The sequence below is a fragment of the Peromyscus leucopus genome, chromosome 13 (genome assembly GCF_004664715.2).
Source record: "Peromyscus leucopus breed LL Stock chromosome 13, UCI_PerLeu_2.1, whole genome shotgun sequence".
In the NCBI taxonomy this organism is placed as follows: Eukaryota; Metazoa; Chordata; class Mammalia; order Rodentia; family Cricetidae; genus Peromyscus; species Peromyscus leucopus.
The window spans coordinates 63,725,549-63,738,800 of NC_051074.1; the positions used below are offsets into that span (position 1 = coordinate 63,725,549).

The 13,252-nt window shown below is 40.8% G+C and overlaps 1 long non-coding RNA gene across 1 annotated transcript; it reads right to left on the reverse strand.

Annotated features, from left to right (window-relative positions):
• Window positions 1-2,458: 2,458 nt before the first annotated feature.
• On the reverse strand, window positions 2,459-13,252 carry LOC119088957. The gene is made up of 4 exons (XR_005092720.1): window positions 12,424-13,252; window positions 9,066-9,141; window positions 2,785-2,858; window positions 2,459-2,653 (listed from the first exon to the last, which is right to left on the reverse strand). It is a non-coding gene; the product is annotated as an uncharacterized LOC119088957 (long non-coding RNA).

Here is a 13,252-nt window from a genome sequence, read left to right on the forward strand (position 1 = left end):
CAAAAAATGAAACCAACCTATAGTGCATGTAAGTCTATGTATAAATACACATACACAGCTTAAATGAGATTTTTGTCATCCTGGCTGACAATGCTCCCATCAATGGCCAAAGATACCCAACAAAAACCCTAACACCAGGTTGGAGAAACCTTCTAGTTGTTGGCCATGGTTGTCCAAGAGATTCTCAAAACATTGAAGTTGCTCCCCGGAAGTAGAAGGTAACCCCTATTGCTGAAGACCCCAGGTACTTCAGACATAGGGCCCAAGGTCCCTGAGCTGGAACTGACCTAAAAGCCTCCTCCCAGGGGACTAGCTCTCACGTTACCAGAAGGCAGCAAGCAAGCTTCCAAAGGAGTTAAGTAACCACCTGTGACACCTATGAACCACAATAATGACCCAAATGGCAAGATGTAAAGTGTAGCAAGTGGTATGTATACCTTGGCAGTAACCAGTAATAGCCTGTAATGTTTTGAGAATCTTTTGAACAACCCTGAACAATAGAACTGAAATAGGACCTCTCCAGCCTGGTATCGGGGCTTTTGTTGGGTGGTCTTTGGCATTTCGGAAGGAGTATTGTCAGCCAAGATGACAAAATTTCATTTAAACCATATATGGATATTTATGCATAGACTTTCATGAATTATAGATTTTTGTTTTGTTTTTTCAAGACAGGGTTTCTTTGTGTTACAGCTCTGGCTTCCTGGTACTCATGTTGTAGACCAGGCTGGCCTCAAATTCATCGAGATCCACCTGCCTCTGCCTACCAAGTACTGGAATAAAAGGTGTGAGCCACCAATGCCCAGCGCATTATCGTTTTTTTTAAAGGTGGATAGTTAATGCTATGATCCATATGGCTCTTTCAGACATCTTTACTACTATTTTACCTCCCCCTCTTCTTCTCTAATAGGACTTAAGAATCACTTATCAAGAGGAAAGTCATGGCTGGTACTGGAAGCCTAGCCAACTAGTGAAGTCATGGCTATTGAAGGAAAACCTACACCCACCAATTTGCTGAACTAGAACAACACCTAACTAATTCTAAATATTTATCTGCATGCCCACAGATAAGTGTAGTTAGTACTCACCTCTCATTAAGGAAATTTGTCTTTGCAACAGAAAAAGAGGGGGAAGGAAGACTGTAAGAGCCAGAAAATCAGGGGGTTTGCTGTGAGACAGTATCTGCTAAGGATGTCAGAAGCTACATCCATACAAGTCTCACCAATTTATCCGCCTAAGCCTGAGATGACCAAGGGAGATATCAATAGATGTGCCAAAGTGGACAGGGACTACATCTTAAATATCTGACCTTATAGCCACAGAAAAGTGTAGTCCTCACCCCTCATCAAGGAAACTTCACTTTGCAACAGAAAAAGACCACTACAGAAAACCACAACCAGTCCCAAGGCAGAGCTGCGGAGTCCAGTCCCAGTGGGTACATCTACGAAACATCTCCCACACATAAAGCTCAGGAAGCATTGTGAGGAAGGGTTGGAAAGATTTTCGGAGCCAGAGGATCAGGGAGTTCACTCTGACACTGTGTCTCCTAGTAATGTCAGATGCTACACCCATAAACTCTCACCAGCATGACTGCTAAACATGAGCTGAACACAGACAGCAACAATAGACGGGCTAGAGTGGGGAGGAGGATGGGGGCCTCAACCCTGCACAAAGAACCACCGGTAACTAAGGAGTGCTGAGAGTGGGAGACACAGTCCCCCCAAGGAGAGCACACCGTTGGTTATCCAATACCAAGTGGTCAGCCCTGAAGACGAACATACAAGTAGCATATAGACCTAGCAGGCCATATATAGGAATGCATATAATATGTACATATACATGTAGTAACAATGAAAAGCAGAAGCCATTGATTTGAAAGAGAGAAGGGGTACATAGGAAGGAAAGGGAAGGAAGAAATGTTGTAATCATAATGTTGTAATTATAATTTCAAAAAAAATAAATAAAAATAAAAATAAGACCTTGCCTTAACCTCATAATAAAGATATAATTGAAAGCAAAAATATATAATATAAAACAATAACGTTGAACATATTATTTTCATGTTTATTATAGGTTACTTTAATTAGTCTATAATTATAAAATTAAACATAATAACTTATAGTACTTAAAACCTCTATACCTTTAAAAACAAATGATTTGGAAATGTACAGCTAGGAGTACAGCCATCTCGCCCAAATTTTGCACGTTTTTCCTGAATTTCTCCATAGTTTGCCACTGTGAACTTTTTCCTATATTGAAAACACTCAGAAAACTTAGCTTAATAATTTTCTACTATCTACCTTATTAAATTACGCTAATTTCTTGCTCATTTTAATAATTACTAACCAAAAATTTTCTCCTTAGTTTGCTCACTATCTCCTTAAGAAATTATTGCTAAAGGTTTATTTTTATTTACTGATCTTTAATAATGAAATGATAGAAAACCACATGTGCCAAAATGTACAATAAAATAAACCTTTAATTCACTAGAGGCTCATCTAAAAAAATTCAATAATAAAAGGCAAAAGAAGCAAGCTGTACGCTGATGTCTGCTCACAGCTCTACTATGCAGACGTCATCATAAGCACATGCTCAGTAGGACTCATGCAATATGAAATGGCGGCAGCACATACCAGTTGACACAGTCAGTCCAAAGCTTTAAGGAAAGATAAAAAGAAACGCAGAGTGAGAAATTTCTAATTGTGCAACAAATAACAAATATTTCAAATTGTGCATTTAAAAAAATTCAAAGGACTTTTAGTTAAAAAAAAAAAAAGCAGGAATTACCAAGAAGCCCCTGGTGATTTTCTGAATTCTTTACTTGTATTTATACCAAACTTCTTAATTCTCATATTAAATCTCTGAAAATATATAAAATAAATATCATGTAAGTTTAAGAAACTATCCCAGTAGAAGCAAAAAAACAACAAAGCATAAACAAAACCCCAAAAACTTAAACTACAGACTATATCTAATAATAACTCTCAGGAGAAAATAACAGATGGTATAATCACGAATAAAGTCTGGCTTCGCAGAGATACATACCTTGACCAGAACACTAAGTAAGGACACATGAAAGTTTCAAACATAAAAACATATATATGGGATTTACAGAAACAGAAATAATGAAAGTTTGCCCTAGCACAGTGGTTCTCAACCTGTGGGTCATGACCCCTTTAGCACTCTTCTATCTCCAAAAATATTTACATTGTTTCATAACAGTAGAAAATAACAGTTATGAGGTAGCAATGATATAATTTTATGCTTGGGGGTTACCACAACATGAGGAACTGTATTAAAGGGTCTCAGCATTAGTAAAGTTTGTAGTAAACCACTACCTACCAGATCTTAAAAACTATTGGATAGCAAAAATGATAAATCCTGGTTTCAAAACAGATAGATGAACTCAGCAATGTAAATTGTGAAGCAGTTAACAGTAAGAACCCATTGATTGACCAATGCCATGTTTTACCATGGTGGTAAATGTTTGATGTATTTCTTCATTCATATTTACATTTGAATATTAATAATTAATATTTTCAATAAACTTATGAGTTTATCATCTCCATTTTACAGACAAGGAAGCAACTCAGTTTTATTGGGTTATATCAAACCCACCTTATGAAATGCAATGATTAAAATGCTGACTCTAATCTACACTTACTTAAAAAGAATATTTAATGCAATGCTAATTTATGAGTATTGTACAGGTTCACAGAAAAAAATCTCAGGTGTACAGAAATTGTGTAAGGGTAGGTAGGGATTTTGATGATGCTTTTCCTTGTTGTTTGTAATTTTTTTCTGCCCATTCAAATATAAATAACAATACTAAAAACCCCTTAAGTTAATCTGAAAGGTTAATGGAAAGATGAGAAAGAGATTAAGATAATGATTTCAGGATGATAGATTATAAAGGAAAAGAGACAAAGTGGGTGAAAGCCAAAAGAGAATTACACATGATTGGAAAATGCAGCACGCTTGTGTTCATGCACAACTAGAAAGCTTTGTGTAGCTGGGGAGCACTCATAACTCAGCCTAAGCATCAGATATACTTTTCAAGCACATTTAAAACATATTTAAAAATAGAAGCTATAGTAACTGAAAACATTGCATCTGTGGAATAGACACAATGGAACAGGTTAGGAGATGCAGAAGTTAGGGAAGGAATGATCTCTGCATTAGCAAATGTCATGAGGACCACTGAGAACTAGCTAAATACAAGATCAAACGAGACATGTTTGCTTAGAGAGCACACACAAAGAAATCCCACATTAATTCACTTATTCCAAGTGGTAATATTGGAACTACAGTGCTGCTCTGAACACTCTTTGCACATCTCTGGAACCGAACGCACAGGGCCACATGACTCCAACACTCTCCCCTTTCCTAGAGACCGCAGCCCATTACCTGTCTTTCAGAAGCAATGGCCTTTGTGCTCTTTTCCACCACTGGACATCTCTACTGTGGAAACCTGAACATGCTCAGCTCCACCGGGTAGGTTCTCTAACAAACTGAAAAGTCAGCAAAACTACGGAAAGACAGCGAGCAAATCTTAGTGACACTGACGGACGGGACGTCTAAGTGTTTTTGTTTTTGTTTTGTTTTGTTTTCCTTCAGTGATGGTAAAACCCTGGGTCTGGATGCTAGCAGCTGAATTGTAACAATAGGATGTACCCCAGCCTGTCAACTCAGGATGTGTTGATTAAACCTCAAAACATGAATATACCTACAAACCATCATTCAATGAAAATAGTTCAGAAAAATTATTGTATTTATGTATTTATATAAAGTTTGCAAACAGCGTGTGTGCGCACACGCACAAATAAATCTATCCAGTAACAATATAGATAAGGGTGGAGGTGTAGTTTGGTGACAGAATGCTTCCCTGCCATGCACAAGGCCTGAGTTCATCACTGGAACTGTAAATAAATCAACTAAAGTGAATACAGTTTCACTGTGGCTGGTGAGGTCTTACTTGACCTGCTTTGAGTTCATCAAAACGTAAGTAAATTATAGCCAGACAGATATAAACCAGCTGAAGGATTGCTGTTAACCTGGGGGCGGTGGGGGGCAGTAAGTAGGGAGGAGAGGGGGCAGCATCTATACATAACGTCTGTTCTTCTAAGAGGGAAGCTGCAAGACACAGATTTATGCAAATGTAGGTCAGGATTCAGTAACATGGTAGTGAGAGGTCCCGAGACTGCAGTTCTATAATCTCACATGTAAGGACAGGCTATCCTTGGGTTTAAGGAACACATAGCAATACTGATTACACCTTTGTGTTGAGCACAGGTGCCTTGTGTTTTCTGCATGTCTGACATATACAAAAATGACGTTCAGAAGACTGGCCAGCAGCTGCACATGAGTGCTAAGTAACATCACTGGTAACTGGAGTGGTGCAAGCATCTCTGTGTGTGTGCATGTGTGTACACATATACACAAAGAGAGAGGGAATTTTGATCAAATAAAGAGTATCTGACACCAGGGCTACGAACCAGTACACAATACGTGATCCTGGCAGTCTGAGGTTATCAGTTCCCTCCACCCTCGACTTTTCTACAACTCATACCCCCCACCTAGATTTTCATTTTTCTTTTTTTCTGTATTTTGTTATCTTCTTTCCTTTCCTATTGAATCTGAGTACTTCTAACTATATTATTGTTTTGTTTTGTTTGTTTGTTTGTTTTTTTTAAGGTTTATCTTTTTATTGAAAATTTTTTCATACAATGTATTCCGACCATGGTGTCCCTTCTCTCGTTTCCTCCCAGACCCTCTCTACCTCTCACCATCTAACTCCATGATTTCATTCTTTCTCTCTTTAGAAAACAGGCAAACAAACAAAAACAAGACAAAACAAAACAAAACAAAAAAACAAAGAAAAATCAGGAGCAACACACACAAACCATTAAAACATAAAATCAGAAACCATAATATATAAACAAAAGGCCAGGAAGGTAAAAAATGCCCAGACAAATCAATATGAGGCAAAGGAAAGTCTAAAAATTCCACTGAATTCATTTTGTGTTGGTCATCTACTGCTGGGCATGCGGTTAATTGTGGTTTGTGTACTCAGGAAGACTCCACTGGAGACAGCTTCTGGGTTAGGGTGGGGCTCGTGTCCACTGCCCTCTCAGTGCTGGGACCCATCTGGCTCCAACCTGTGCAGGCCCCGTGCATGTGGCCAGTCTCTGTGAGTTCACACGTGTGTCAGCCCTGCTGTGTCTAGGAGACCTTGTTTCCTTGGTGTTCTCCATCCCCTCTGGCTCTTACACTCTTTCTGCCGCCTCTTTCATAGTTTCCTAATCCTTGAGGGGAGGGACTTGATGGAGACATCCTATTTAGGACGGAGTGTTCCACGGTCCCTCCCTCTATGCACGCTGTCCAGTGTGGGTCTCTGTGTTTGTTCCCATTTTTGCAGGAGGAAGTCTCTGGTGATGGCTGAACAAGACACTGAGTGATCTCCGGGTCCAGAAGGATGTAGTTAGGAGTCCTTTCATTGTGACATTCCTTTAGGTTTGTTTGTTTTTTTGAGACAAAGCCTCTCTAAGTAGCCAAGGCTGCACTGGAACTCACTATATAGACCAGGCTGGCCTCAAACTCCCAGAGCTCTGCATGCCTCTGTGGTTTGTTTTTTTTTTTTTTTTTTTTTTTTTTGGTTTTTCGAGACAGGGTTTCTCTGTGTAGCTTTGCGCCTTTCCTGGAACTCACTCTGTAGACTAGGCTGGCCTCGAACTCACAGAGATCCGCCTGGCTCTGCCTCCTAAGTGCTGGGATTAAAGGCGTGCGCCACCACTGCCCAGCGCCTCTGTCTTTTTAAGTGCTAAGATTAAAGATTTGTGACACCATCCATGACTATGTTACTGGTTTTGACATCATTTTATTTGTTCACTAATTGCAACCCACTGGATATTGGCTTTTTTTTAAAAATAGTATTCAAGCTACCTTTTCTGCCAAAGTTTCTCTTTCATTCATTTTATTCTTTCAATTGACCAGAATTCATTACTCAAATATCTTAATATTAACCAAATTATTATTAACCTAATTATATTTTATATTTTATTCCAAATTCTCTAAATTTCAATAGACACTTCTTGGTCAAGAAGATGATTAAATATGGTTTTCAAATTCTTAAAATATGAATAATCATTACAGGAAAAGCATGAATCTTTGTTGACATTTGAAATCATCATCATCTTCTGCTGAGGATCAAGCCAGAGCCTTACATATTCTAGGTAAGCACTCTACTATTGAAGAAGAAAGGGAGAGTTGCCCGCTGGACACAGAGGAAGCAGGACATGGAGGAGGAGAGGTAAAAGCCACAAGCTGAGTGGTACCATGGAGATTAATGGAAATGGGTTAATTTAAGTTATAAGAGTTAGTTAGAAACAAGCCAAAGTTAAGGCCAAGCTTTCATGATTAATAAGAAGTCTCCATGTCATAATTTGGGTGCTGGTGGGACAAATAAAGACTCCTTACACTCTACCTCTGGGCCACACCCTTAATCACATCTGGAATAAGAATGAGAGGCAATTTTACAGACTGAAAAATTTCCCATTAGAAGGTTATTTTAAGCATATATTAATATATTGTGCAATATATAATTTTATAATGTTATATGGATATTTTTTATACACACTAGCTCCAAGGTATGGTCATAATAATATATTATGTAAATTAACAATGTTACTGTTTTGAAAATGATACTGCTAGATCACAGTATAATGTATCATGTGATGTTAAACAATAACAACAAAAAGTGAGAACAAGAGAAAAACTAAAAGTAGAAGCAGGATCACATAAATAAACATAATTGTCAGATGTGGACATGAGTTAAAAAGACCAGAGAACAGAATCTGAGAGGAAACGGATCTGCAGTTGATAAGTTTCAGCATCTACTCAATGAGTTTAGTGAGTTTCAAGACTTTACTCGAGGACGTAGAAAAACACCTTGTTATAAACTTACCACCGGAAGATTCAGGCTAAGGGGAAAAACAGCCACTTTGGCTACATGTTTTATGAAAGGCAATTTAAGAAGAATAACCAAAATATTCCACATTAGGAAGAGACTAGAAATATATTCTATGTATAGCAATATTAAGATGTCTGACCTATTTGTATTAATATCCCACTCAAAATGACATTCAGAGAGATTAAACTGAATAGAGATAAATCAGGGCTCGTGAGACACCTCAGTGTGTAGACGATTTGTAAATCTATTTAATTTCCAGTATATATTTGTATTTCAATGTGTCTATGTTCTATTTCAAGAACCTAATAGTCCATGAAAGAATTATCCACATCTAATAACACCAAGTGTGATCAGAGTGTGTAAGATCATACCCCTTCCCAGACCTCCTCCTCAGTGAGAACATGCCCAGTGGTTTATGTGTGCATTAAAGTTTGAGAGGTAAATTGTTAGGTCTAGAAACTTAGAAAAGAACTCTTTCCCCACTGAGGGCAGAGGACTGCGCACTTAAAGAGAAGATAGCAGGGGAAGGAGATGAAATGAGGCTTCCCAGTAGAGTTTCTGACAATTTAAACATTACATGCATGTGTGAGGAGGACATGTTGGTGCATGCTGGTAATCTCACCTAGTCCCTGGGATGATGAAGCAGGATTGTGAATGAGCCTGTGTTACATAGACCTTGTCAAGAGAGGCAGGGAGGGACAGAGGGACGGAGGGACCCAGTGAGGGAGAGGGATAGCTGTTAATGGAGAGAAAACCTTTGATAATCATCTTTAGATATGTGGTAAAATGTGTAACCTATAATACTGTGGTTTTTTTTTATATGACCAAGAAAACTAAATTGAAATACAAGGGAAAGGTGAAAAGAACTTTAAAGTAGATCATAAACACCTTACAGTGTTGGACGGTTTCTACGTAGAACAAAAATTTGCTATTGACATTAGGGAAAGATTGAGATACACCTTCGGCTGCACAGGCTGAGTTTTTAATTCAACTGGAATTCACCAGTATCTGCATGTGAAATGAGAGCAAGTTTAAAAACAAAAACAGCTCTTATGTTCTTAAGTTTTCAAGAAATGTAAATTCACTTAAACAAACATACCATTTTCTTCCAAAAATATGTTCAGTCCATTCACAATTTCTTGCCTGTTTCTTAACTTGTCATTCATCTCTATGATCTAAATTAGAAAGCGAAATTAAGATAGTTAACAAAGTTCTTAAAAAATCAAGGAAGTCTGGCTTTAATGATCACCTGGATTGCCAGTTACTATGTATTAAACATCTCTATATAAACGCTACCCATAAAGTATTTGAATATTTAATCTCTTATTATCAGAGAACTACTGCCTTCAAGGAACAGCTACAAAGTGTAGGTTGGCTTCCAAAAGACGCAGCTTAAAATTAAACATGTTCTAAAATGTGGTGTACAGCATGGGCTTCCTAGTCTGTGCCGCCCTTAGGATGGTTAGCGGTTCTAGGATCTCTTATCCTCAAGGGAGCGAGGAGGCCTCTTCTCCACATACCTTGCTTCAGTACCAGCAGAACCTAAATGGAAACACCTGCAGGGTGTTGACTGCCTTATCAATTCTCATGTGGATTTTGTGTCCACAGAGCCTTTATTCCCTTTTGTTTGGTTCCCTCAAACTCTCTGGATTTTCAAACATAACTTCCCTAATAATTTAGGTAAAATGTTCTCAATCTTATTTTGCACTTTTAGTACTTTTTATTAGCTTTTCCCAGTCAGTAGAAAACAACCTTCCCCAGTCCTTCCAGGCCTCAGGCCTTTTCTGATGAGGTCCTGCTGATGGTGATAACGCCGTCTCTGTCTGTACCATTCCTCAAACTCACCAAACACTGGTGTACACCCACTTAGGCCTCTGCATGTGTGTGACAGTTCTGTAGCTTGGTCTGACTGTGAGGCTCCTAGCAGTGAGAACAGGACCTGTCCTTGGGGGCGCTTAGCTGGCTTTTGGGAACCCGTTCCCCAAGCTGGATTACTTCGACAACCTTGGTGCAAGCGGAGGAGCTCGGTCCTGCCTCAACTTGATGTGCCATGCTTTGTGTTCACACCCATGGGAGGCCTGCCCCTTTCTGAATGGAGACAAGGAGGAGGAATGTACGTGGGGTGTAGATAGGAGGAAGGAGGAGGGGATGGGAGGAGGGGAGGGAAGGGAAACTGCAGTCAGTATGTAAAATAAATGAAAAAAATTTAATTAATAAAAAAAGAAAAAAGTGTTGGTTCAATCATTTCTTCGATAGGTCTCTTTGCAGTGAGCACCCCCTGTGCATGCACAGCACACATTTTACTGCTTCACCAGAGCACTAGCATCCACTATTTGGCCTCTCTAGAGGTAAGATATGCCTTCTCATTGCACACCAAGTGTGGCACTGGTGCCATTCAAAGAAGAGATGGATACACAACCGAAGACTGAGAATTTGCTACAATTTTGAGTCATACTTGAGGACAGTGGAAATCTAGATTCTCTGGTAATTTAAAAATTTGTGAAAAAGGTGACCTAATTCAGAGGAATTTTAAGTACAACTAATAATATGGTTAAATTTCGCTGGGGAAAAAAATTCCAAATCCTGAAGAATGTTCAAGATCAAGTAGAATCACCTTACAGATTGTTCGAAATGATCCTGGACTTCGGGATCAGGTTCTCATCTGAACTTAGCAGATGCCATCTATCACAGCACAGTTGGAGTGAGACCTTTAACTCCTACTTTGAATTTTATTCTAGATAGTGGAATTTATAAATGGATGCAATATAGAGTTTATCCAAGAAAAGGCTAAAGAAGCTGAGAGACTTTAAGGGACTCTGGGTTTGCACAACAGGGCAGTGCCCTCCACATGCCACATTTTCACCAGGAGCACTGGCATCACCTGGGAAGTTGTCATTCATTCATTCATTCGTTTTGGTCCTGTCCCTTGTGCCTACCCTCCCAATTTGGAACTCTGGATTTAACAAGCCCATTGCAAGAAGCCCAAGACTGATAAGTACTGATACAAGACTGCTAAGTACTGATACAAGACTTTAAAGTCACAGTAAGAGCCTGTGGCCCCCAATCAGTTAAACAGAGACAAGAACCTTAGGAGCGGTGGTATAAGAGTCCACAGTTGGCCTCTGGCTTGTTAGCATTCCTGATCACAGTGAAGGTTTTGAAGTACACACACACACACACACACACACACACACACACACACACACACACACACTAGCAGTGTATTGGGAACTAAATCCAGGGTCTAACATGCGTTGAGCTGTATTCATAGCCACACCCCTCTTTGTTTTAAACTTTTGGAGACAAGAGTCTTGCTAATTTGCCCAGCCAGACCTTGGGTTTTCAAAATTCTTGCTTCCTCTTCCTGAGTAGCTGGGGTTACAGGCTTGGTAACCTAGACCCAGCTTGAAGCTAACTTTTGATCATTCATGCTAATGAATATAAGAAGCTGTTGACAATCTCAAGCATTTTCATTGGGCTCTGCAGTAAAAGTGACTGTTTTCTGTTAATACCTCTCTGTGTTACTAATGATAACATCAACAGGAGAAATGGAGTGTGCGCTCAAGTCTCTTAATCCTCTACACTTCCATTTTCTCCTGTGTACCACTGGCTGGGTAGCTTCACAGATCCCTTAGGACTCCATGCACGCTCTTTCCTTGGGTATCTAACCTATTTCTTGGAGGGGATGGGCATGTTGGGGATCAAATCTGGACTCTTGATCATTTGTGCATGTTAGGCAAATGGTCTACACTGAGCTCCATACTTTTTTTTTTTTTTAATATCCGGGTAAATTAGCCAGCAGTGGTGTCTCAGGAGCATTTTCCACTGCAGTTGGAACTGTCAAGAGTTAACCTATTTTGTATGTGTAAACCCTAAGCTGAATTTATTCAAGTGCTCCACAAGAAAAACAATGATCTGTCCATCTGAATTGGGACCCAACACTTTACACTATATAAATAACCTAAAACGCCACAGACATGCTGACACCATTCCTGGCTTCTGCTCTGGCAAAGTATTTGTGCAAAAGGGACCCACAGGCCTCACCTCCAGCAGGCAGGCCTCACCTCACCTCCAGCAGGCAGGCCTCACCTCACCTCCAGCAGGCCTCACCTCCAGCAGGCCTCACCTCCTGCAGGCCTCACCTCCAGCAGGCCTCACCTCACCTCCAGCAGGCCTCACCTCCAGCAGGCCTCACCTCACCTCCAGCAGGCCTCACCTCACCTCCAGCAGGCCTCACCTCACCTCCTGCAGGCCTCACCTCCAGCAGGCCTCCACGTGGGCGTCTACACCCTGGCGGAACTGACAGGCCTGTAAATAACACATTTGGGCACCAACGGTGCTCTGGGAAAATGACATTTAAGTCTTTCTCTAGCCGAAGAATGAGTAATTGAGGGCCTTTCTCTCTGGATCCCTCCACCCTGTCCTTACCTCCCCCTCTCCCAGCCTGCAGCCGTTACCTGCATCCGGGGAGCCAGGGCCTCTCCGTCGCTGCCTGCTCCAGCCATGTTGTCTAGGGCTCGCGGGTGCTGCCGGGACTGAGGCAGGGCTCGTGGGGGGATGGGGAGCTCCTGGAGGGTGGGCCACAGCCGACAGGGCCGAGCGCCCAGGACAGCAAAACTTGGACAATCCCAACACACCCCACTCCCTGCTGCCCAAAGTCGTCAGAAAGGTGTGGGCCCGAGTGCATTTGTGTAAAGCATTTGTCAAAGTGGAGCCCCTGCTGTAAAGTACTTGTACTGGGCGAACCCTAAGACCTCTTTAGACCCAGGTTTCATGGTGAGTGTTTAGAGTATCTGCAATCCTGAACTGATGCTCCAATGAGCTAATAAAAAACGAGTTTCTCCACTCAAGAGACTGTGTGGTAGGACCAATCTGACTTTCTGAGAAAACGAATCCATATTTTGTTGTTGTTGTTGTTTAGGGTTGGTGTGCATGTATGATACAATTTCTTCCTGTTTCTTGGTGAGCTGTTACCTCTCAATTTGCCCAATTAAAAAGGATTAACTTGGCCTCGATGATGGCTCCGGGGGTGAGAATGTGAGTTCTGATCTGGAGCATCATCACTGACTCAACACACACAACAGGGACAGAAAAGCTGGGTTGGCAGCGTGAGCCTGCAAACCCAGCAATGGCCAAAACCCCGGCAGAAAAATCAATGAGATCGATGTTCACCAGGAGACCCTGTCAGAGGAGATCAGCGCAGAGACCAATACTTCGAAACACTGCCCTCCTCTTCCCGCCTCTGCATGTAGGCAAGCCCATACCAACGTGCACAGACACCACAGA